Source organism: Dama dama, chromosome 22 (assembly GCF_033118175.1).
Source record: "Dama dama isolate Ldn47 chromosome 22, ASM3311817v1, whole genome shotgun sequence".
NCBI lineage: Eukaryota > Metazoa > Chordata > Mammalia > Artiodactyla > Cervidae > Dama > Dama dama.
Window position 1 is genome coordinate 5,054,291 of NC_083702.1, and position 21,189 is coordinate 5,075,479.

At 57.6% G+C, this 21,189-nt stretch overlaps 1 protein-coding gene across 1 annotated transcript in view; it reads right to left on the bottom strand.

Moving 5' to 3' along the window:
* Window positions 1–19,922, bottom strand: part of PRR5 (proline rich 5) — a 51,046-nt gene extending 31,124 nt beyond the window's left edge. The window contains exon 1 of the mRNA XM_061124357.1: window positions 19,866–19,922. The gene's annotated coding sequence lies outside the window, so the exon portion shown is untranslated. The remainder of the gene's footprint in view (window positions 1–19,865) is intronic.
* Window positions 19,923–21,189: the final 1,267 nt, after the last annotated feature.

Below are 21,189 nucleotides of genomic sequence, written 5' to 3' on the forward strand. Positions count from 1 at the left end.
GAGCCTTCATTCCCTTCTCCATGAGATCTTCCTGAGCGAGGGATCGAACCCAGATCTCCCGCACTGAAGCTGGAAAGCTTTACTGCCTGAGCTACCAGGGAAGTCTTGAGCCTTCAGAACTATAAGAAAGTCAATTTCTGTTTTAAGCCATTCAGTCTGTGGCAATCGGTGAAGGCAGCCCCGAGATACCAGGGCATCGCCTTCTCCAGACAGAGCCTGCACCCCGGCCCGCCCAGACCCTGCCTTTGACCTCTGCGCCCGGGAAACCTCACAGACAAATCTGGAAAGGTCGGGGCGCAATGCCCAGCAAAGCGGAGACGCATTCGTCCCCTACTCCTGGATTCTCTAACAGGAGCACAGAGACTCCAGGAGACGGGAGGTGACAGGTAACTTCTGGCCAAGGCATCGTGGCCCCTGAACGCCAACAGAGCGGGGGGCCGCTCTGCCTTTCCCGACCCGGATACATGCAGCTCCGAGTCTCATCCCCACGGTGCAGCCAGGTGGACCGGGGCCATGCCGGGCAGAGCTGGGTGGACTGGGCTTGACGTCCAGTTTTCCCAGGCACTTTCCTGGCCAGCAGCCTTTTCTTAGAAGAATCCTTGGAAAGAGCGAGGACTGCGCAGGCCACCAGAGCTCAGACTGACGATGGGAAGCCCAGGAGAGGAGCCTGTGATCGTGGACTGGAGCGGGGGGAGCTGGGGGCCCCGGAAAGGTCTCCTCACTTATTTCTTCCAGGAATGACTAGTTCCAGGGGCTTGAGGGTTGTGGAGGGAGCCTGCATCCTTGACTTTGTAAATAAAGCCCACAGAGCCAGTGAGGAAGCGATGACAGTGGGTCGGCTGGACTCTGCCGAATCTAAGGCCTCGCTCCCAGAGGAGGGGGCATCCCTCCCACCACCATCCTCCTGATTCTGCAAGGACGTGGCTCCGTCCACCAGGTGACGCATTTAATGCAGGAGAAGCTGCTGCTGAGATTCGCTGGGAGGTGTGAAGGGGAGCCCCCTCCTCCAGCAACAGGGACCCCTTAATGAGGGCTGGCCCCAGCTGGCCTGGCCCACGGTCCCCACCTGGGGACCTGATTCCCTGCCAGCAGGGTGGCCTGATTCCCCCATTGCAGTGGATGTGGAGGCTCCAGGCCCTGACATCACCTGGCCGGTCACAGGCCAGGATGGATGCTGGGGTCCCCGTCCCAGTCCTGGCTTCCTCCATGGTGGGCTGTGGACTGAACCCCGGCCCGCTCCTGGGGGAGGCTGGGACCCTCCCCACCCAAAGCCCAGGCAGGTAGCGCCCCTCCCGCACTGACCCCGGGCCCCCACTGTCCCCCAGCCCCTGCCGGTTCAGCAAGCACAGGTCCGGGCCCTGCCCCTGGAACCAGCCCACCTCTGGGCCCCGAAGCCCCGAGGGCTCCAGACTTCACCACCTCCCCTTCCCCTGACCTGGCCTCCTGGCCTCTCAGTCTACAGGATTCCACCCCACTGCTGGCTGATAGAGCCACTCTGCCACCCAGACGTGAGCTGCCCATCGGCTCCGAGGCTTCAGCGGAGGCCCCGGCCTGCGGGATGAGCTCCAAATTTCCAGCGAGGTGGCCAAGACTCCCGCAGACCACCGCTGCTGCTCCTTGGTCTCTGCTGCAACTCCTACGAAACCCCTCCAGAACCCCTCCTAGAGCCCCCCCACCCCCACCCCCACCAGGAGACAAAGCGACCACTGTTCCCCAGTCTTTCTGCCCGCTTCCCACCTCCGGGCCTCTACCCAGCTTCTGCCTTGCCCTGGATGCCCCGTCCCTTCCCTCCAACTTGTCTCTTGTTCAGTGATGATATTAATAGTAAAAGGAGGAGAGAGCCATGATTTGGGGCGTGGACTCTGGAGCCAGCTGGCCTGGGCTGGACGGTGGCTTTACCAGTTAACAGTTGACTGTCTTGGGCTGATCACCTCTCCTCTGTTTAACTGTGCCTCAGTTTCCTCATCCAGAAGATGAGAATCAGAAGAACACCTCCCCCCCGGGGACCCCAAGACTGTAAATGCATTCAGCGATGTCAGAGGCTCCGGGTGGGCCTGGCACACAGTAGGTGCTCATCAACCTTAGCAATTATCACCAGCTGGCCTCTTGCTCTCCACACCCAGTGCTCCAGCATCCCCTAGATCCCGGGTCCCTAGGACCTTTCTCCCTTCAGCCCAACTTGGCCAACAATCCCCAGGCTGCCCTCGCTCTGTCCTTGTGAGGATCTCAGGGCTGGGCCTGCCTCCTCCATCAGATGCCCCCCGAGGCTGACGCTCCTCCAGGCAGAGGTGAAAAGAAATGCCCAGCGGACACAGACGAAGACTTCCCTCTCAACCTAGCTTTAATCAGTCTCCTTGGAGCTCTCTGCTGGATGAGGGCTGACCTTGGGCTCCCCTGTGTCCTTGCAGAATCCACTTTGAGCGAGAATTCTGAGTCAGTTTAGTGAAAACCCCCACTCCTGCTGTCTGAGCTCCCCGTGCCTCACCACCCTGGCGGGGCTTCAGCTAGAATTCAGTGGAGCGGGTCAACAGGAGTCCCCCCTCCTGGATGTGTCCTCTTCCAGCTTTCCCATCCACTCACCCTCCCCCGCTCCTTGGCTACAAATCCCCACGTGTCCTTGTTCACGCTGCCCGGTCCTCAGGCGCTCAGTCATGCCCAAGTCTCTGCGACCCCACGGACTGCAGCCCGCCAGGCTCCTCTGTCCATGGGATTTTCCAGGCAAGAATACTGGAGTGTGTTGCCATTTCCTCCTCCAGGGGATCTTCCCGACCCAGGGATCGAACCCGTGACTCCTGCTTGGCAGGTAGATTCTTGACCACTGAGCCACCTGGGAAGTCTTGTTGGAGTGGGAGTCAGGTCCAGTCGCCGCCCCCACCTCTGCCAGACTCCATCTGACATTCAGAAATGCAAAGAACTTTGAAAACTCAGATTTTTGTCAGGGCTTATTTAGCCACAAAACCTGATCTGACCAGAAGTGAGGCTATTTAGAGTCTCTGTCTACCTAACGTGGTGGAGGTCTTGTGCAAAAACATTCCCCAGGATGCCTCCCGGATGCTTTCCACAGGGCAGCAACAGACTGCGTCATCATTCAAAAATAACAGGAATTCCGCCGTTACATCTGGCCCTCAGGGTGTTGGCCAGATAAGGGCTGGGGGATTTGCACAGACGCAAGATGAGTCAGAGCTGGCAGGTATGTGGCTGAGCCAGATTCCATCAGACTCCAAAGATGGCCTGCAACTTAGTAGGAGAACTAGAGACAGGTATATATAGGCTCTGAAAGCGCCTGGGAAGAAGTAGTGATACATGGAGAGTATGGTTACTATTTTGCATTCACCATTTAAAAGTCAATTTAGAGAACTGCACAACCTGAAAACTCCTCCCTACACATCCCCTAGAAATGCTACATAAAAAATTATACACTTCTAAACACAGAACTGAGCTTGTAAACAAGTGAGGATAATCACCACAGGCCAGAATGATAATAACATTAGTATTATCATTAAGATATTCCTTATCAGTATGTTTATATAATATCTAATATTAATTTACATAATTAATCTAATAATTATTATATAATTAAAACAATAGATAGCATCACTGACTCAATGGACGTGAGTTTGAGCAAACAGTGGGAGATAGTGAAGGACAGCGAAGCCTGGCATGCCGCAGTCCGTGGGGCCGCAAAGATTCAGACACAACTTAGCGACTGATCAACAACAATATTAATTTTACTGAAGGCCGGCATAATGCTTGCAATATACAATAATTCAATATGAAGTGATCTCAAGTATCTTAACAGAAACCTCATTTAACATGCAGCCAGGAGGCCAGAAGGGGGAGCCCTCACACCCTAGCACTCCCGGTCAATCGCAGACAAAACAGTAAGAGACACAGCTTTGCATCTCCAACAGGAAGGTTACTACTCTATGACCCAGCTGGAGGAAGGAAGACTTTCTCCTTGCCTGGCAACAGCCCAGCCAATGAGAAACTGGGATAATTCAGCCAATGAAAAGCCACTACACTTGGAACTCCCCGTTTCCTCCAATGGAATCTTTTGTTTATAACAGCCCCTCCAAACTCCCCTTCTCTCTTATAAAAGAATGGTACCCTGGACTTGCCTGTGGTTTGCCGTAGGCTGCACATCCTGAATTGCAATTCTTTGCCATTCCCGAATACACCTGTTTTTGCTTGCAAAACAACAGGTGTTCTACTGTTTTCTGTCAACACCCTCTAGCGCTTGAAGCAACTCCAGCTCCCTGTTATCCCCATTTCACAGGTGAAGAAACGGAATACATCCCATGCTGCTGGAGCTGGGATTCAAGCCCAGGCAGTCCGGCTCCAGGGTCTGCTTTCTTTACTATTATACTCTGAGAGTTGTACTCTAGTTAGCATAACAGTTAGATCACAGGAAAAGACTGTCAACTAAAAACCCAGATGTTAAATGAAGGAGCAGCAGCCTTGTGGGGTAGGGAGGGGGTTGCTTCCCTGGTGGCTCAGACGGTAAAGAATCGGCCTGCAATGCAGGAGACCCGGATTGGATCCCTGGGTTGGGAAGATCCCCTGGAGAAGGGAATGGCAACCCACTCCAGTGCTCTTGCCTGGAGAATCCCATGGACAGAGGAGCCTGGCGGGCTCCAGTCCACGGGGTCACAAAGAGCCAGACGTGACTAGCGACTAACACTTACACATGCTGAGACAGAGAGGTTAAAACCAGCAGTTGGGAGATACGACACCAACAAGCAGGACGACAGAAGATGCAACTGAGCCCTTCACAGAAAGCCAGAGGTCTTGAGGGCGGCACCCCTAATAAACGGGCGGCTGGGAGAAAGATCTGCCTGGTGACAGAGAGGACAAGAAAACTTGTCTCTGACCACCTGAACCTGAGGTAGGAAAAAGCCTGCACATCTCCTGAAAATCTGTAGTCAAGGGTCTGCCTTCAGACAGGGGTGGGCTAGGCAAGTGTAGAGAGCCTAAACTGATGAACACAGAAGTGGCTCCAGGCTGTGCTAGCCCTAGGCTTCCAGGCAGAGCAACGACAAAGCTGCTCTCCAGGGGCAGGTGCACAAGCCAGGCCCCCGGGGTTTCCACGGATAAGGCCTGGATGGAAATAAACTCATGATCCAAATTATACAACACACAGGGAAACAGGCCACCATGAGGCAAGGAAAGCAAACACGACAAATGTCGGGGTGAAATTCCTAGCACTTCAGCCAAGAGACTATTGGAAAGAGACCATAACATGAATTTAACATAATCAAAGACAAAAGAAAGCAGGGATAAGACAAGATGTCATAAAATCTGGGACTGTCGCTGAAGCTCCAAAACTCTGCCACCTGATGCGAAGAGCCAACTCACTGGAAAAGACCCTGATGCTGGGAAAGACTGAAGGCCAAAGGAGAAGGGGGCGGGAGAGGATGAGATGGTTAGATGGCATCACTGACTCAATGGACGTGAATTTGAGCAAACTCCAGGAGATAGTGGAGGACAAAGGAGCCTGGTGTGCAGGAGTCCATGGGGTCGCAAGGAGTTAGACACAACTCAGCAGCTGAACAACTACAATAGCAGCAACCCACGTACTGGGCACCTCCCCAGGTGTAAAATGGGATGGAGACGCCCACGCCACCTCAGCGCTGACTTCCCTGCCCTGCCCTGCATTCTGCAGTCTGTGTAAGAGTGCCCACCAACTCAAGGGCCTGGCGTGTCTAGGAGGGTATTAGATACCAAGGCCCACTCCTGTCTGGGTCACGCTGACAACATCTGGGTCTGTACAGAAGAGGCAACTTCACAGTAAATTTGAGCTTTCTGCTGCTCCATGCCTAACAAAAGCCAAGTTGCGAGAAATAATATTCTCGCATGAGCTTGGTCCAGAAGATGCATTCCCCTCTGTCACCCCAGATCAGAGCTTGTCAAGACAGGGTCCTGGAGCTTGACAAGGGTCCTGAAGCTTTCCAGGATCTGTGAAGCCCTGAAACTGCATCACTCCTGAATGTGAGTGTACCTTTTACTGGAAGGGTGTGGGGAGAGAGGCTTCACAGGCTTCTCTGAAAGGGCTGAGATCCCCTCTTAAGGCAAAGCCAAGGAGTGAGCATGGCCCATCGTATGGAGCATCTCCGTTACCCAAAGATTCGGAATGGAGGGAGGAAAACACTATTTTCTTTTTTGGGCCAGGCTGTGTGGCATGTGGGAACTTAGTTCCCTGACCAGGGATTGAACCCGCACCCCTGCAGTGGAAGCGTGAGAGTCTTAACCACTGGGCCACCAGGGGTGTCCTGAAAAAAGGACTGGGAAGCCTGGCGTGCTGCAGTCCATGGGGTGACAAAGAATCAGACACGACTTAGCAACTGAACACTACCACTGCATGGCTCCATTACAGACTTGAGGTGAAATCCTCATGGATTTTGAAGATAACACATGAAACTTCAGTCATCTCACGGTTATGGGCCTCACTGAGCCCTCCTTGCAGACCAGCTGAGGGGGCCCCTCTCCATCTCCCCTGCAGTTAGGAGAGCCTGAGTGTCCAGCTCCAGACACTCAGTCCTTGGACCCAGCCAGCCCACAGGAGCACTGAGACGCTGCTCACAACATCACACAGGGAGCCCTTTGCAAGAGTTTCTAGGCTTGTCCCTTCGGTTTCATTATCCAGAAAGGCTCTGTTTTCATCTTAAGGGCATTATAAAACTAGTAACTGATCCTCTTTCCCTCTTTGCTTTGGTTGCCAGGAAGCTCACAGTAAAAAGTTCACAGTCCCTGCTCATATAGGGACTTCCTTGGTGGTCCAGTGGTTAGGACTCAGTGCTTTCAATGAAGGAGGCCCAGATTTGACCCCTGGTCAGGAAACTAAGACCCTGCAAGCTGCTGGGTTTGGCAAAAAAACAAAAAACAAAAACATCAGTCCATACCTCACACGTGATCTCTTGGTATGTGTTTTGTTTTGTTTTTTTTAATGCAGGAACATCTTGATAGTGATGATAGCCATAACACAACCACAGGTATTACACTATCAACAATTTCTAATAGCCAGGCACAGGCCTGAAGGATGTACATGCACAGTCCTGCTGTCCCGATACACTCTCACACAGGTACTGCCGCTCCTGCCTCACGGACAGGGCTGATGAAGCTGCAGGAGGGGGGCTGACGGTCCCTGTGACACACGAGGGGTGAGGTCAGGGCAGTGGGGCGTTGGACAGGGCGTCTTCCCTGTGGCCCGCACAGCAGGGTGGCAGCCGCCATCTGACTCTGCTTCCTGGGGAGGGACTGGGGGTAGGGGTGGAGGGGAGCGGGGACTCAGAGAATTCCACTCCCAGACGTGTCTGGAGGGAAGGTACACCTGTCCCAGGCCCCTAGGGTCCCTGAGCCTTCCGCCCTCCTTTACATTCCCCTCCCACGTCTGCAGTTCCTATTCGTTCCTATGGTCGATGAATTTAGTTTAAGTTTGGCAACTGGCATAGCAGCTCAGAAAGGGCATTTAACAAAACCCACCTGGCTCTGCTTGCCTGCAAGAAAAGCCGGTCAATACTGTAAATACAGGAGGAAGTAAGAGAAGGGGCTTCCCAAGAAAGGATGCTGGGTGAGCTAGCTCCAGTGCTGCCTCCCAGGCTCTCTGCACACACCCTGTCTCCCAGGAAGCCAGGCCCAAAGGTCCCTGGAGTTCATGTGGCCCATCTGTCCATTTTACAGACAGAAAGACTGAGGCCTCGAGAAGGGGGTGGGGCATGCAGGGTCACTCACAGAACAGGGACATCCTGACGTGTGGCGAAAAGGCTCAAAGACTGAGGTCCTACTGAGTCCTACTCCCTGCCTCCTGGGGCAGCCCACCCAGGTCAGAATTTCCACCCTCATTTTTCCAAGGAGGAAATTGAGGCCCCAGGGGAACGGACCTGGCAGCTGCTTGGCAGGCAAGTGGAAGTGCTGAGACTGAGCCCAGTTCTGACCTGGAGGCCACACACCTCACACTGTCAATCTGGGGGGACCCCCCACCCCTCCGTCAAGTCATTAGTAATCATGAGCACCAATGCAGGCCAGAGCCTGGTCCCAGAAGCTGCCACGTTCCCCCTTCCCTGGAGAGTCACAGGAGGCCAGTAACAGAGGAGGCAACAGGTGGAGGGTTCTGGGACCCCTGAGGACCCTGACGGCCTTGGGGAGCTCCGACGAACCACCAGAGGCAGTGACATTTTAAACAGGCCTGGAGGGATGACCTCGCCCAGCAGGGCCAGGCTGGGGTGCAGAGTGGGTGGCTGGAATTGGGCTGACCACGGCGTCGATGAGAATGCTGGCTGAGCCATCGACAGGGGAAGGACCCTGTGCTCAGAGGGGCTCTGAGCTCTGGAGGGGACAGCACACGGCCCCACAGGCAGGGCAAAGGCAGGAGGTGGCCTTCTGGGGTGGGCGTCTGGGGGGGCGTGGCTGGTGCTCCGATGGGCAAGGTCTCTCTCCAGGCCAAGGCGGAGGGGCCTCACAGGGGAGGGAACGCAACACAGAGAGCAGAGGCCGGAGATGTAGCCTGGGGAGGCGGGAGCCAGAGCTCCAGGGGCTGGGAGGAGCGTGGGCACCGCGGTGCTTCCTCGGGGTGCATGAGGGGGGTGGGAGGGGAAGGTTTCAGGAAGCGCCCCGGGTGATCTTGAGTTGTGGCCTGGGTATTCTATAGGGTGACCACCCTGCTCATGCCCCAAATCTGGACCATCCGATGAGGGCCTGAGCTCGGGATTCCTGCCCCAAGTTCCTACTCTGCTTTCGCCGGGGAGGGGGGGCACTTAGAGTTGAGCTTGAGAAAAGTAAGTGTCCCCCCTGAGACACAGGGGTGCCCTCCGGCCCCCTCTGTCCTGCTCATGGGACAGGCTGCCCCTTCCCCCCCCCATTATGCTCCCACCCCATTTCTGGGATCTGTAAGTAATGAATCTTGTTGACTTGGCTGCCTTGGTGAGAGTGTATTGAAACTGCAGCGTCAGGGGTCCCGGGCCTTCATAGGGTTGCCTAAGTGACCAGACCTAGGCAGGGGGGCACAGCCTGAGGGGGCCGGGCTGGAGCGGGCGCAGGGACACAGTGCCCTGGCATTTATGCCCCCTGGCAGCCTCCTGTGGGGGCGCTGGGTGTGGGAGGGCGGCCCTGCCCAGCCCCCCGGCCTGACCCCCGAGCGGCTCCTCGCTCAGGTCTTGGCAGTTTCTGTTTTTGAGTCACGGAGGCCCGGGCTCATTCTCTGAGGTTCCTTGTGCGGGTGGCAGAGCGGGTGGGGACCGAGGTGAGAAGTCTGTCTGGGAGGGAGGCTGCCGCCTCCACTGCACGCCGCCTGGCGCCTCCTGCGCTGGCTGGGCCCACGGGATTTCCCCAGCCTCGGAGGCAGGGGGCAGGAGGGGGCTCTGCCACAGAGATGAGACAGCAGGGAAGCAGCCAGTCACAAGCTCTCAGCCCCTCCCAGGGAGGCTGTCAGCTCATGGGTTGTCCGAGGGCAGAGGAAGGGAGCCAGGAGCCTCCCTGCAGCCTCCCGAACAAATGAAAGCAGAAGTCAATGTCCTGGTGGAAGGTGCAGTCCTCAGAGGCCAGGTCCAGTGCATGTCCATATGCTTGCCCTTCACTCTTTGGGATAACTTTCCCTAAGCCTGGTCTGGTTGGCCAACTCCTATTCATCCTGCAAAACCCTGCTCAGAGTGACCTCCCCCACCAACATCTTCTCCACAAGCCCCGCCCCGCCACACACAAGTGCGTTTGAAAGGCAGGACTGTCCAGGCCACCTGCCGCAGTGGCACATTCCCCAGAGGCTCGGAGAGCGCGATCCCTCACTATTTTTTTTTTTTTTTTTGAGATCCCTCACTATTAAGGACATGCTCCTGTCTCCTTCCTTAGCTGGCTCCTGCAGTTCCAACCTGGCTAGCAGTTCAGTACTCTCCACATAGCAGGCCTGTCTGCATAACATTCCCGGGTTGAGGGGGGGTTTTGGCAGCTCTCTTCACTGAGGACATGGAGGCTGCAAGGGTTACACAACTTGTCAAAGGCCGTCTGCGCTTTCCTCCTTTCCGTCAGTAAGTACTTCTTGAGAATCTAAAACACACATACCAGTCCCTGAGCTAAGCGTGCGATCTGAACCTGACCCTGGCCACATCTTGTACCCTGTGGCGGCCTCAGCGTCTACTTGACCTCGTAACTGCTCTGGGAGGAAGCTAGGCTGTGGGGGAGGGAGGGAAGTTATCCTCACTCTTCCAGCGGGGACTGAGGCCCACACTGGGCACGTGGCCAAGCCCCTGGAGGGGGCGGCAGCCTACACGGGCTCCTCTGCCTGCCTTGTTCACCCCACTGAAACCCACAGGGAGCAGGGGACCCTCACCCTCTCCTGGCAGAAGCAATGGAAGGAAAAAGGTGGGCCCTGGCTGGGGCCTGGGCAAGCCTCTCTCATCCCTTCTCCCGTCTTGCCCACCCACAGGTGCCGACAGCCCCTGTCAGAGCCTCCTGTATCAGCAAACATGCAGAGAGGAAACCCATCGGAGCTCAGCGACACCCCCACACCCACCCTGCCCGGCACCAAGGCCTGCAGCCGAAAGACCGAGGTGATGGCCGGTGACCCTGACCATCGGTACGGAGGCCTTTTCTCCGTATTGGCTGGTTCTCCTCTGCACCTTCAGGTAGAGCAGAGGGCATTTACCTGCACGGGCCTGGCCCCTGCTGTGATTCAGTGGGCCCCCACGCTCCCCCTGCCTCAGCTGGCTAGACCCAGAGCGTGCAGAGTCGGCTCCCTCTCTGACCCGCCTGCCTTGTTCCCACCCCACAAGGGCGCACTGCCCACACTCCCTCGGGTCCACATCTGGGGTGGTCCGAGCTGACGTCCTTTTTGGCTGCTTGAAGCTCATTCCAGTCAGTCTTGTGACATCAAACTCATGTCCCGTTTCTGAGGGTTCTCCTGAGAGCCTTGTCCCCAAGGTGCCTCCCGTGCTCACATCTGTCCCCTTAATTTGCCACCCTTGGGCGATGCTCCAACCACAGACAACAGAGATCGTGGACCCAGTGAATGTCAAGGGCTGGACTTAACAATCAGCTCTACAAAGGGCACTCACTTGGTCCAAGATGTCATGTTCTAATCTCCACTCTACAAATGACAAATCGGAAGCCCAGAGCAAGGGCTGCAGGTGAGAGGCCAGCCGTTCCAAGGTGGGCTCTGGGGACAAACAGACCTGGATCTGAAACTTGGTCACTTACTGCACTTGGCCTCAGTTTCCCCATTCTGTAAAGTGGGGCCACAGCCGGGCCAGCCCCCTAGGGTCCCCGTAGAGGTAAGGGTCACACGGGCTCCTTAGCACACCGTGCCTCCCCTCTGGGGGGGCTGGCAGGTGGACCCCCAGGGGATGCAGCTAACTGTGACTCTAACAGGGGCACACACCCTCTCCTGCCCCCATCACTCAGGATCTGGTCTAGCCCCTCTCTGCATCTCTCACCATCCTCACCTCACCCTCGTCCAGGTCTCCAGCCAAACAGCCCTCCCAGCCCCAGTACACCTGCCTCCCTAGCAACTCCCCCTGCACCACCACCCCCGGCAAGGTCCCAGCTTCACAAGGCTCTTTAAGCTCCTGCTGGAAGATGCCCTCCTCCTCCAGGAAGCCCTTCTGACTGCCCTGCGTCCACCCCAGGGTGGGCCAAGAGCTTCCTCTGGGCTTCTCTTTGTGACAGGTCCATCACACCCTGGGTCTGAGTCCTGGCAGCCTCCGCCATCAGACTGCGTCAGGTCAGTCTGATGACGAAGGACTAATTCTCCATCAGACCGAGTGTCCCAGCAGCAGGGGCTCTGTCGCCCCGCAGGGCTCATCACAAGGTTCTCAACACACTTGTAAAGTCCCTGGAAGAACCTGAGAAAACTAGAAAAAACATGGAATAGTTGGAAGAGGAAACAAACCACCAGAGAAAGTTACTGCCCTCATCTTGGCGCATTTCCTTCCAGTCTTTATTTATTTATTTTTTTGCCGGGCTGTGTTGGATACCACCGCGAGCACCCCATAAACGCAAGCCTGCCTGCTTCTCTTCCATGAATAAAGGCTGGGCTTGCAGAATGGACCTGAGGCCTGACGGAGGGACTGAGTCTCTCGGGGTCATGCAGCTCCAGCAGGAGGGGCCCAGCCCTCTTGACCCCCAGGGCTCTGCACACCCCGCCCCACGAGTCTCGGTCCCGAAGTCCTTATTATCTGCTCTCTAGCGGAACATCCATCATCTGTGAAGACCAGGAAAACAGGGGTCCCCCAAAGAAACACAGCGAGTTCACATGTGGAGCACACCTTACAGGTTTCTTACTGTCTCTTACAACACATTCCTAAAACCCCTGCCGTAATGTCTGTCACTCACTCCCTCGTTTTTCAGACACTCCTGGGCTATGCCAGCCATAAGCTGAGCCCTGGGACCCAGAGATGAATCAAGCAGAATTCTGCCCTTGGAGCCCCAGGCTGGCAGGAAGGAGACTGGGGAACAGGTCCAGTGCTGGATCAAAGACAGGAGCAAAGATTCCAGGGCACCGGGGCAGGGGAGGGGTGTCTACCCACTCTGCCTGGAGTGGACACAGGGCAGTCAGAAGGGCTTCCTGGAGGAGGAGGGCATCTTCCAGCAGGAGCTTAAAGAGCCAAGAAGAATCCCCGGTGAAGAAGGGAGGAAAAGAATTCCAGAAAGAAGAAGGGTGGGAGGACAGTCTAGAGGAGGGAAAGGTGGACAGCAAGTAAGAATATGAGGTGACCTCCAGGCAGTGACCCTGGAGGAGTGACCCCAGGATATGACCCCAGCCACCCACAGGGCTCCCTCCCACAGCTGCGGGCAGTGAGTTTGGCTCCAGGGGCCAGTATTCTTTAGAACCGGGCTTGGAAGAATCTTCCACTTTCAACCATCAGATGTGCAAGGCCCCAGGGCACAGGCTACGGGCTATTTCCTGGGAGAACCAGCTGCAAGGTCTGCCGGCATCTCTCTGGAAACCAGACCCATCCCAAAGACCAATGGATGCCGTCAGGCCGACGCGAAGATGTGATGGAGCACAAGGACACGGGTTCGATCCTCACTTGAGAAAGCAGGGCTACCCCCACTCCCTTCACAAATGGGAGACGGAGGCTCAGAGAGGCGGAGCAACCCGCCAGAGGTCACACAGCATGTAAGCAAGCAGTACATGGGCCCAGGCCCAGAATCCAACTCTCCCTGGCTCCAAGGGGGAGTGGGGGACCAGTGTCCCCCACTGGTCCCCAGGCCTGGCCACTGCACCCAGAATGTATTTTATGAATGAGCGAACAAAAGAATCCGAAAGCCCTGTCCTGCCCACAGCAAGAAGGAGCCATCTGCTACTGTTTTTTGTTGGTGCTGTTACTCTGCAGATGGAAAGCACAAACCCGAAGTCACGGCCGGTGTCACCTCGGGGTGGGCGGAACACCCAGGCCCTGCCGCGGGGCTGGAACGCAGTCCACCGGCGCCTCGAGGGAGAGACCGAACAGCCAAGGGCCGCATCTGCGCTCGGCCACTGACCGCGGGAGACCTGCCCTGTGCCTCGGGGTCTCTCACTCAGTGGGGGTGCCGGGGACCTACCTTGCCAGGTGCTGTGGGGACTGAGGAGCTGGGGTCCCGTAGGGGTGGGTGCAGGGGGACCCCGTCCGGCTGGCCTCCTCTGCCCGTGACCCTGGCCGCCGAATGAGCTCTGAAACTCAGCCCTAACCTCACTGGATGCCCGGGGCCCTGTAGGCAGCCGAATGGCTTACGTATTATGAGGCCTGCGTGTGGCCAAAGGGCAGAGGGGCTGAGGAGGGCGCGGGCAGGTGGCTCACCGGGCTCCCCCGTGACTCAGCGGAACTCGATGAGGCGGCAGGCCCGGGGTGAGCTGCCCCCAAGCGGTACCCTGTGCAGGGAAGCCCGGCCGCCGGCATCTCTGATAAATATTTTATCAGTGCTCACAGAGCAGGCCCCAGGAAGGTGCCTGCAGCTTCGGATCCCGCAGAGCACCCGTTCCTGCCCGGACAGAAGGACGTGGCTGGGTGGGGGGTGCAGGTGGGGTCAGGAGCCCAGAAGGCTAGCTCATTCATTCCTGCCCTGGTGTCCCGTCAGGCCAGCTCAGCTCAGCTCAGCAGATGCCCCCGAGCCTCACTCACACTCTGCCCCCCACTGTGCTGGGCTCCGCCCTGCCCTGGAGAGCTCCGAGGCCCCTCTGCACCGCCCCCAGAACACCAGCACTCTGCCCCTTGGCCTGGTCAGATGGCTGGTGCTGCCGGCCGAGTGCCGCTGCCACCTCCTCCAGGAAGTACTCCTGGCTCTCTTCTTCCCCCAATGTGGCCTTGGCAGGGCCATCGCCCTCTCTGAGCCATTTCTAAAATGGGGCCGATGATCGCCACTCATGGGGGACCAGGTGAGACTGTAAGTGAAACGTCTCCCAGCTCTTGGCCCACATGGAGACTCATTCTTTTTGAAGGGGCCTGAATGTCAGGAATGAAATCAGTAGATACGAAAGAGTATGTCTAGGAGTGGGAGGCAGGAAAGTACGGAGCCTGGCTCCTGCTTGCAGGGCTCCACAATTTAACTGGGGAGATAGGGCCTAAATAATAATAATAACAGCAACTGGAATAACAGCTATCATATTTCAAGACCCTGCCACTGCCAGGCAACTGACATCACAGCCCTTCATTTACGCCTCCCAGAGGCCCTGTGACGTGAGGTTCTCACCCCTGTTTCATAGCAGAGCAGGAACCTGAGACTCAGAGGGGCAGGACTCTGCCCAAGCTCACACAGCTTGGCAGGGCTGACCTGCCTTCCTGCTGGACCTCTGGGGTGTGACCTCGGGGTCCACATCTGCTTTTCACATCACTGTCCACGTGGAGACGCCACCGAAAGGGGGACGGTCCAAGTCAGACGACGAATATCCACAGGATATATCATGCAGCCAGTAAATCGCCACTCTTTAGAACTAATGGACTTTTGAAGGAATGGGGAGGGGGGAAACACTTGTAGGATTACAGTTGGTGAAGAAGAACAGGATCGGGGCTACGTGTGGTGTGATGACATCATGGGAAAATAGTTCTACGTCAAGACGCGTTTATTTAAACAAGACTGGAAATGATATACAAAATGATGATGCTCAGGGGACAGAGTTTATGTGTAAAACTGGGGCCTATTTTCCAGACTTTGTACAACACAGCTATGTGGGTTTTATAACTTAAATTTTCCTTAGAAACAGGGCTGGTCCACTGCAAGGATTTATTGGGCACCTGTGTCCGCCCCGTGCTGAAAGTTTGCTCCTCACTCAGCCTCAGATCGGGTCTGTGGGACAGACGAGATGGACACCATCGTGAGGGAAGAAGGACCTGGAAACACCCTCTCCACCTCTCCACAGTTGGGTCCGCCAGCAAACCCAGCACGGCCAAAGTCAAGCTCAGGTTCTTCTCCCGTGTGGAGTCTCCTGTAGCAGGGACCATCACCACCACCTACTGAAGTCCTGCACTGACAGTCAACAGGAGCTCATGAGGCAGTGAGCTCCCCGTCACTGGGGACAACCAAGCAAGGAGCTTCATGTCTCTCCACCAAGGAGTGGCCTCAATAGCTGGTTTTCAGTCCATCTTAATCAGACCTAAAGCCTCACCACCTGTGTGAACTTGGACAAGATCCTGACCTCTCTGGTTTGCCGTCCTCAGCTGATACAATGACCTCATGAAGTCTCAGAGGGTTAAATGAGGGCAAATACAGAAGATGCTTTCCAGATACCTGTCAAGGGCTATGTTGACTATTATTATTTCACGGTTTTACCTATTCACCGAGGGAAGCTAAGTAGTGCAGATATAAAAATTCCCATTCCACAGGTTTGAAAACTGAGGCACAGAGAATAAGCCGTTGCAGACTCAAATGGGTGTGAGTGGCTCTAGGCAGATTGATTTTGCTGGAGAGACTGCTTTGGCAACACAAAGAAGGCCTTTAACCAGTCTAGCCAAAGGCACAGAAAGCAAAACTTCAAGAACCTTCTAGAAATTAGCAGGAGCCCTGCTGGGGTTGGTGAACCCATAGTGGCAGCTCCTGACGGTGAGGCGTCTTGGTGACATTCCCTCACCTTAAGGCATGCAGCATCGTGGAAAGCGGCAAGCATACCTCAAGCCAGAGACCCAGGGGTTTGAGCCCCAGCCCTGCCTCTTGCTACCAGGGTCTCCGGGCAGCTCTTGGCCTCTGTGAGCCTTAGTCTGCCCATCTGTTAACTGGGCATGGCCAGGACTGCCTTCTGAGTTGGCTGGGATAGTGGCTGGGATGGTGCCTGGGGAAGACTCCGCACAGGGCCTGGCACACAGGTAAGTGTTCAGGGAATGGTCAACCCCTGCTTCCTTCTGGAGGCGAGTTCATGCTTTGGAGTCAGAATCCCGGAGGGCAAAACCTGTCGCTGCAACAAACCACATAGATTTTCTTGATAACCTTTTCAGAAGGGACTTGGCCCCAGCCCCTCCCCACTTGCCTCTGGGTTTGGTCGGCAGTAACGCACTAGCAAACGTGTCCTCGGTCCCCTCTGCTCTCCCCAGAGGGTAGAGATGGGGGCTGGCATCACTTGAGGGCTTCCCCACGCTGGGTACTGAGGGGCCCTGCACACGTCTCAGCCCCCACTGTCATCATGTGACCCCAGAAGTGGGTTCCAATGCCAACATTCACACTGATACTGATAGGAAGCCCAGGGCCAAGGCCGGGCCAGCCTGGCTACAAGCCACCGTCACTGCAGGACCGTGTCACTGTCCAATCGACCACCCCAGGACAGGGCACCCTGTCCTTCTGGGGCCCTCTCCTGAAGCCAGGTTGTCCTCACGGGCACCCCACTTCACAGATGAAGAAACTGAGGCACACAGAGACGTCACACAGCTGGTGAGAAGAGAGGATGAGATTTGCACCCAAGCAGCCTGTCTCCAGAATCCAGGCCTTCACCTGAGCTGAGTATTCCAATCCACGCTACGCAGATGAGAGCACTGAAGCTCAGAGAGGTTAGGCAACTTTCCCGCAGCCACACAGCTATAAACTGTGCCGGGTGGACCTGGCTCTCGGGTCTCCAGCCTTTGCAGCCCTCCTCCGGCCCCTGCTGGCTCCTCCTCCAAGCCACCCAGGACCTGGGCTCTGGGGTCAGAGCCAAGTCTTATGGGCAGTGCCCCCCAGGCTGCTCCCCTGAGACATTAGGATTCCTGAGTCACCAGAACTCTGCTCACACCGAATTCAAAGCCCCCACCCCCCCAGGTGCTACCCCCACTGAAGTTTGACTTTGAGACAAAAGAGGGATGTGGTTAAAAAAAAAAAAAAAAGGTTATACTGTCACCAGGAAGTCACCTCCTTGTCCCACTAACCCAGGTCTTTATCACAGCCCACAGCCCTAATTCACATCTCCTGACTAACCCTGGCTCTTCTCAGTATCCGTATCCCTGAGGGCCACCCTGGGCCTTGGGGTGAGTCCTATTGTAGGGTGTCCTGACCCCGATTTTCACCCGGAGGACCACTGACAATCCGTCTGACCCAACAGATCCCCAACCAGCTCGCGTCTGTGGCCTCCCCCTTTCTGGGTAGGTTTCTCTGCCTCCCTGGGGACCCTCGCTACCCAACAGGCCTGGAGAAGGCTCTGGGGAATGAATGAATGAATGAATGACTTTTCCTGTCTCTCTCTGAGCATCTCGAGAGCTCCACTCCCCTCACAGATGTCCCGAAGATGATTTTGTTCATGTCCACGAATGCCCACCACTGGGGGCAGCAGGCGAAGGCTCAGGGCTTTCTCCTTCCTCCCCCGCCCGGGCCTGTCCTGGGTTTCCGCTCTCCTGACTCTGCCAGGGGTCGCCCTGCAGACAAACGTGCTGTCTCCCAGTGCCTGCCTTGAGCAAGAGAGCTGGCACGGGCACCCAGCTGGATGCCATCAAGTGCTGCCTGGTGCCGTCCGGGCAATTCCGTGTGGCCATCCTCAGGCCCTTTAAGCCACCCATTAGAAACCAAAACCCCATTAGCTAGCAAACATTTCTGCACAGACCACTTTCCCTGCTGCTGAGAAATCACGTCCATGTGACTGTTCCCCTCACCAGACAGGGAGGACAGCTGAGACACAAGGAGTCCCAGCCACTGGCACGACGGGCGCCCAACCCCCCACAACCCCCCATCCGAGGTGGACTTCTGCCGTGCCAGGGCGTGGTGCCTCTTTGGACCCCGACCACCCCCCAGGAGTTGGTAATGCTGTGGTTCCCAGTTTCCAGATAAGGAACCTGAAGCCCAGAGAAGCCGAGTGACTTGCCCAGGGCCACACAGCCAGCCAGCGGGGGTCCTGGGACGCTGACCCAGGCCTGCTTGGGTTTATCACACCCCCTCACCTCTGTTTAAACAATGCCTCAGAACCCCAGCCCATTCAGCAGTAAAGTCGCTGAGGAGGCCTGAACCTCCTCTGATGGATCGGACTTGGGCTCAAAGAGGGCAAGTGGCTTGCCCAGGGACACAGCAAGGCCATGCCCTTAGGATGGGCTCCCCTTGGGTCCGCCCCACCGCCTGCCAGCCAGAGGGAGCCACGTGACCTTGTCTGATTACCCAGTGCCACCACCCAGCATCGCTCACACCTGAAGGTGCATCAGAAGGGCGGAGGGGAGCTGTAAAATGCAGATGCCTGGTGCCCCATCAGAGGTCAGGACAGGAGCCCAGGAGTCAGCATTGTATCAGGCACTGTCGTTAAAGGGGACAGTCTAGAGGTGCCAGCCTCTCCTCCCAGAGCTCCAGGAAAAGTCTTGGGTTGGGCCTTGCAGCAGGTCTAAGAGGTCACAGGGCGCTCCCCTTCCCCTCCAGATGCAGTCCAGGGACTGGCCTCTGGGATCCCGGGGTGCAGCCCTGCTCTCGCCACGAGCATACCTAATCACCGGGACACGATGGCCGTCCCACGGGGTCCTCATGGCAGCTGCCTGCAGCTCTGACCGCAGCCCCGAGCCACGGAGGGGGAAATGGAGGTCGCCCTCAGGAAGTGGCCTGGCTGAGCAGGGCTGGACCACACCCTAGGACCTGGGGACCAGGGACCCTCCCCCGCCCCAGCAAGTTCTCCCCTACCTCGGCTCCATTGGAAAAAAAAAGAATCTTAGAAAGCTGTCAGGCGCTGCTCATGCCAACCGGGTCCAGGGAATGATCTGATTTTGCCCGAGGGCAAAGGGTCCAGAGTCAGATCTGACTGTGATCGGGCAGGTCCGCCTCAAGTGCCACCTCTCCAGGGATGGGAGGGGGCTCCCCAGGTGGTGGGCACAAGGTTCTACATGCTCCGCTGTGGGGGGGGGGGGGTGGCCTCTGCCCTCAGACGTGCCTGCTGCCCCCAGCCCACCCCCACAGCTCTGCAGGCCAGCTCCCTGCAGGAAGGTGGCGGCAGGCCCCGGCCACAGGCCAGAGGGGTGGGGCCCCACGCTGAGCCAGGACAGGGCTCAGAAACGAGGTGTCTCCCTCCCTCGACCATCTTTGTTTGCTCTGTTAAGGGGGGGGCAGTGGAAAGAGAGGGGAGAGCTGCGAGGGGGAGGGGACAGTGACGGGGTGGGGTGGGGAGGGCGATCAGGAAAGAGACAGCTGGACAAGCGGCTGGACGGACACGCAGAGACCCACCCACAGAGACAGACAGAAACTCAGAGACAGAGAAGCCGGGCGGAGTGGGGCGAGGTGGAGGGGGGGCGCGTCCAGAGAGAGAGAAGATGAGCTCGGAGGTCCCGGGAGACCGGGGTGGGAGAGGCTGGACCCCCAACCAAGGGGACAGCCGGACCCCCACCCCACCCCCTGTCCCCGCACCCGACGCGACACGCGCGCGCGCGCGCGCACACGCCACCCCGGCGGCGCCGCCTGGTCCCCCCAGCCCTCCGAGGGGCGCGCGCGCCTCCCTCGGCCCCCTCCCGCGGCGGGGGCCTCCCGGACCCATCGCCGCCGCTCACCTTGGTCCCCGCGCCGCCTCCGCCGCCGCTGCCGCCGCGCAGAGCCGGAGCCCGGGGCCGGGGGAGGGGGCCGCGGTGGCCCCGCCCCGCTCCGCCCCCCGGGCCCGCGCAGGGCGCCCGACGCGGCCGCGGCCACCGGGCCGCCGGGGCCGCCGGAGACCGGCGGGAGGCGGCCGCCTGGGCCGCGGGCACGCCCACTCACTGCGGTGGCCTGGGGGCCGGGACCCGCCGGAGCTGGGAGCCGCGAGCCGGGGGTGCCCTCCCCGGATCCCCCCATCCGGGTGCACTGCGCAGGCTGTGGGCGGCGCCCGCCGGGGAAGGGGGCGTCCCCGGCCACCCGGGCGGCCCCATGGGCTCTCGGGCCAGTAATCCATCTCTCCTTGGCGCTCTCGAACGCCCACTGAGCGCCCCCTCCCCAAGCCGCAACCTGCGCGCGGGGCACCGGGAGCTGAGAGGAAAGATCAGAGGCTCAGATTCAGTCCCTGCCTTGGGGCTTGGGGTTTTGCTGGGGGTGGAGTGGGGGCGTGGGGTGGAGCAGAGAGGGGACGGATGGGACAGACAAACTCTTCCAGCATCTAAATATCCCAGGGCTTGCGGTCGTCACAGAGTGGCCGATTGCTTCGTGGGCATCACCCTGGAACTTAATAGAAATTAGAAATTCTCGGCCTCACCCAGACCTACAGAAACTAGAGATGGAGCCTGGGAACCTGGGATTTAGCAAGCCCTCCTGGTGATTCCCCAGCTCCCAGGACGTTTGAAAAGTTCCCTTCCGGTGGAAATAGCCAACACCCCAATACCCCACACCCAGCACCCTACACCCAGCGCCCCAGCTCCACACCCCAGAGTGTCTGAAAGGGCTTCTTTTCACCCTTCACTTAAAGACACTCACTCTGTCTCCTCTTTCACAGTGTTGGGTGGTGGGAGGGACTCCTGGACCAGGAATTCTCTGGCAGGGTTAGAGTAACAGGCCGTGCTGGTTGGAAGCTGAGTGCTGCCAGGCCCAGGAGGCCTGGCTGGGGTGGGCTGGCAGAGATGGGTACCGGTTCTTGTATGTTTTAACCTGTAGTGATTGTTGTGAAGTTTTGAAATGCGGTTATGCAAATATTTATGTCCATGTTCAGGACTGAAACATCTTTCCCATCATTGTGCTGGTTGCAGCTAAGCCACCCAACCCCCAGAAATAGTGGCATAACGGGGCCCGTTGGATGGCAGTCGTTCCTAGTGACTAAGCCCGGGAGAGGGAGTGTGCTGAAGGGGTGCTCCAGGGCCCTGAGATGAGCACCTCTGTCTGGGCAGCAGGCCCTGGCATCCCCAAAGGTGGGAG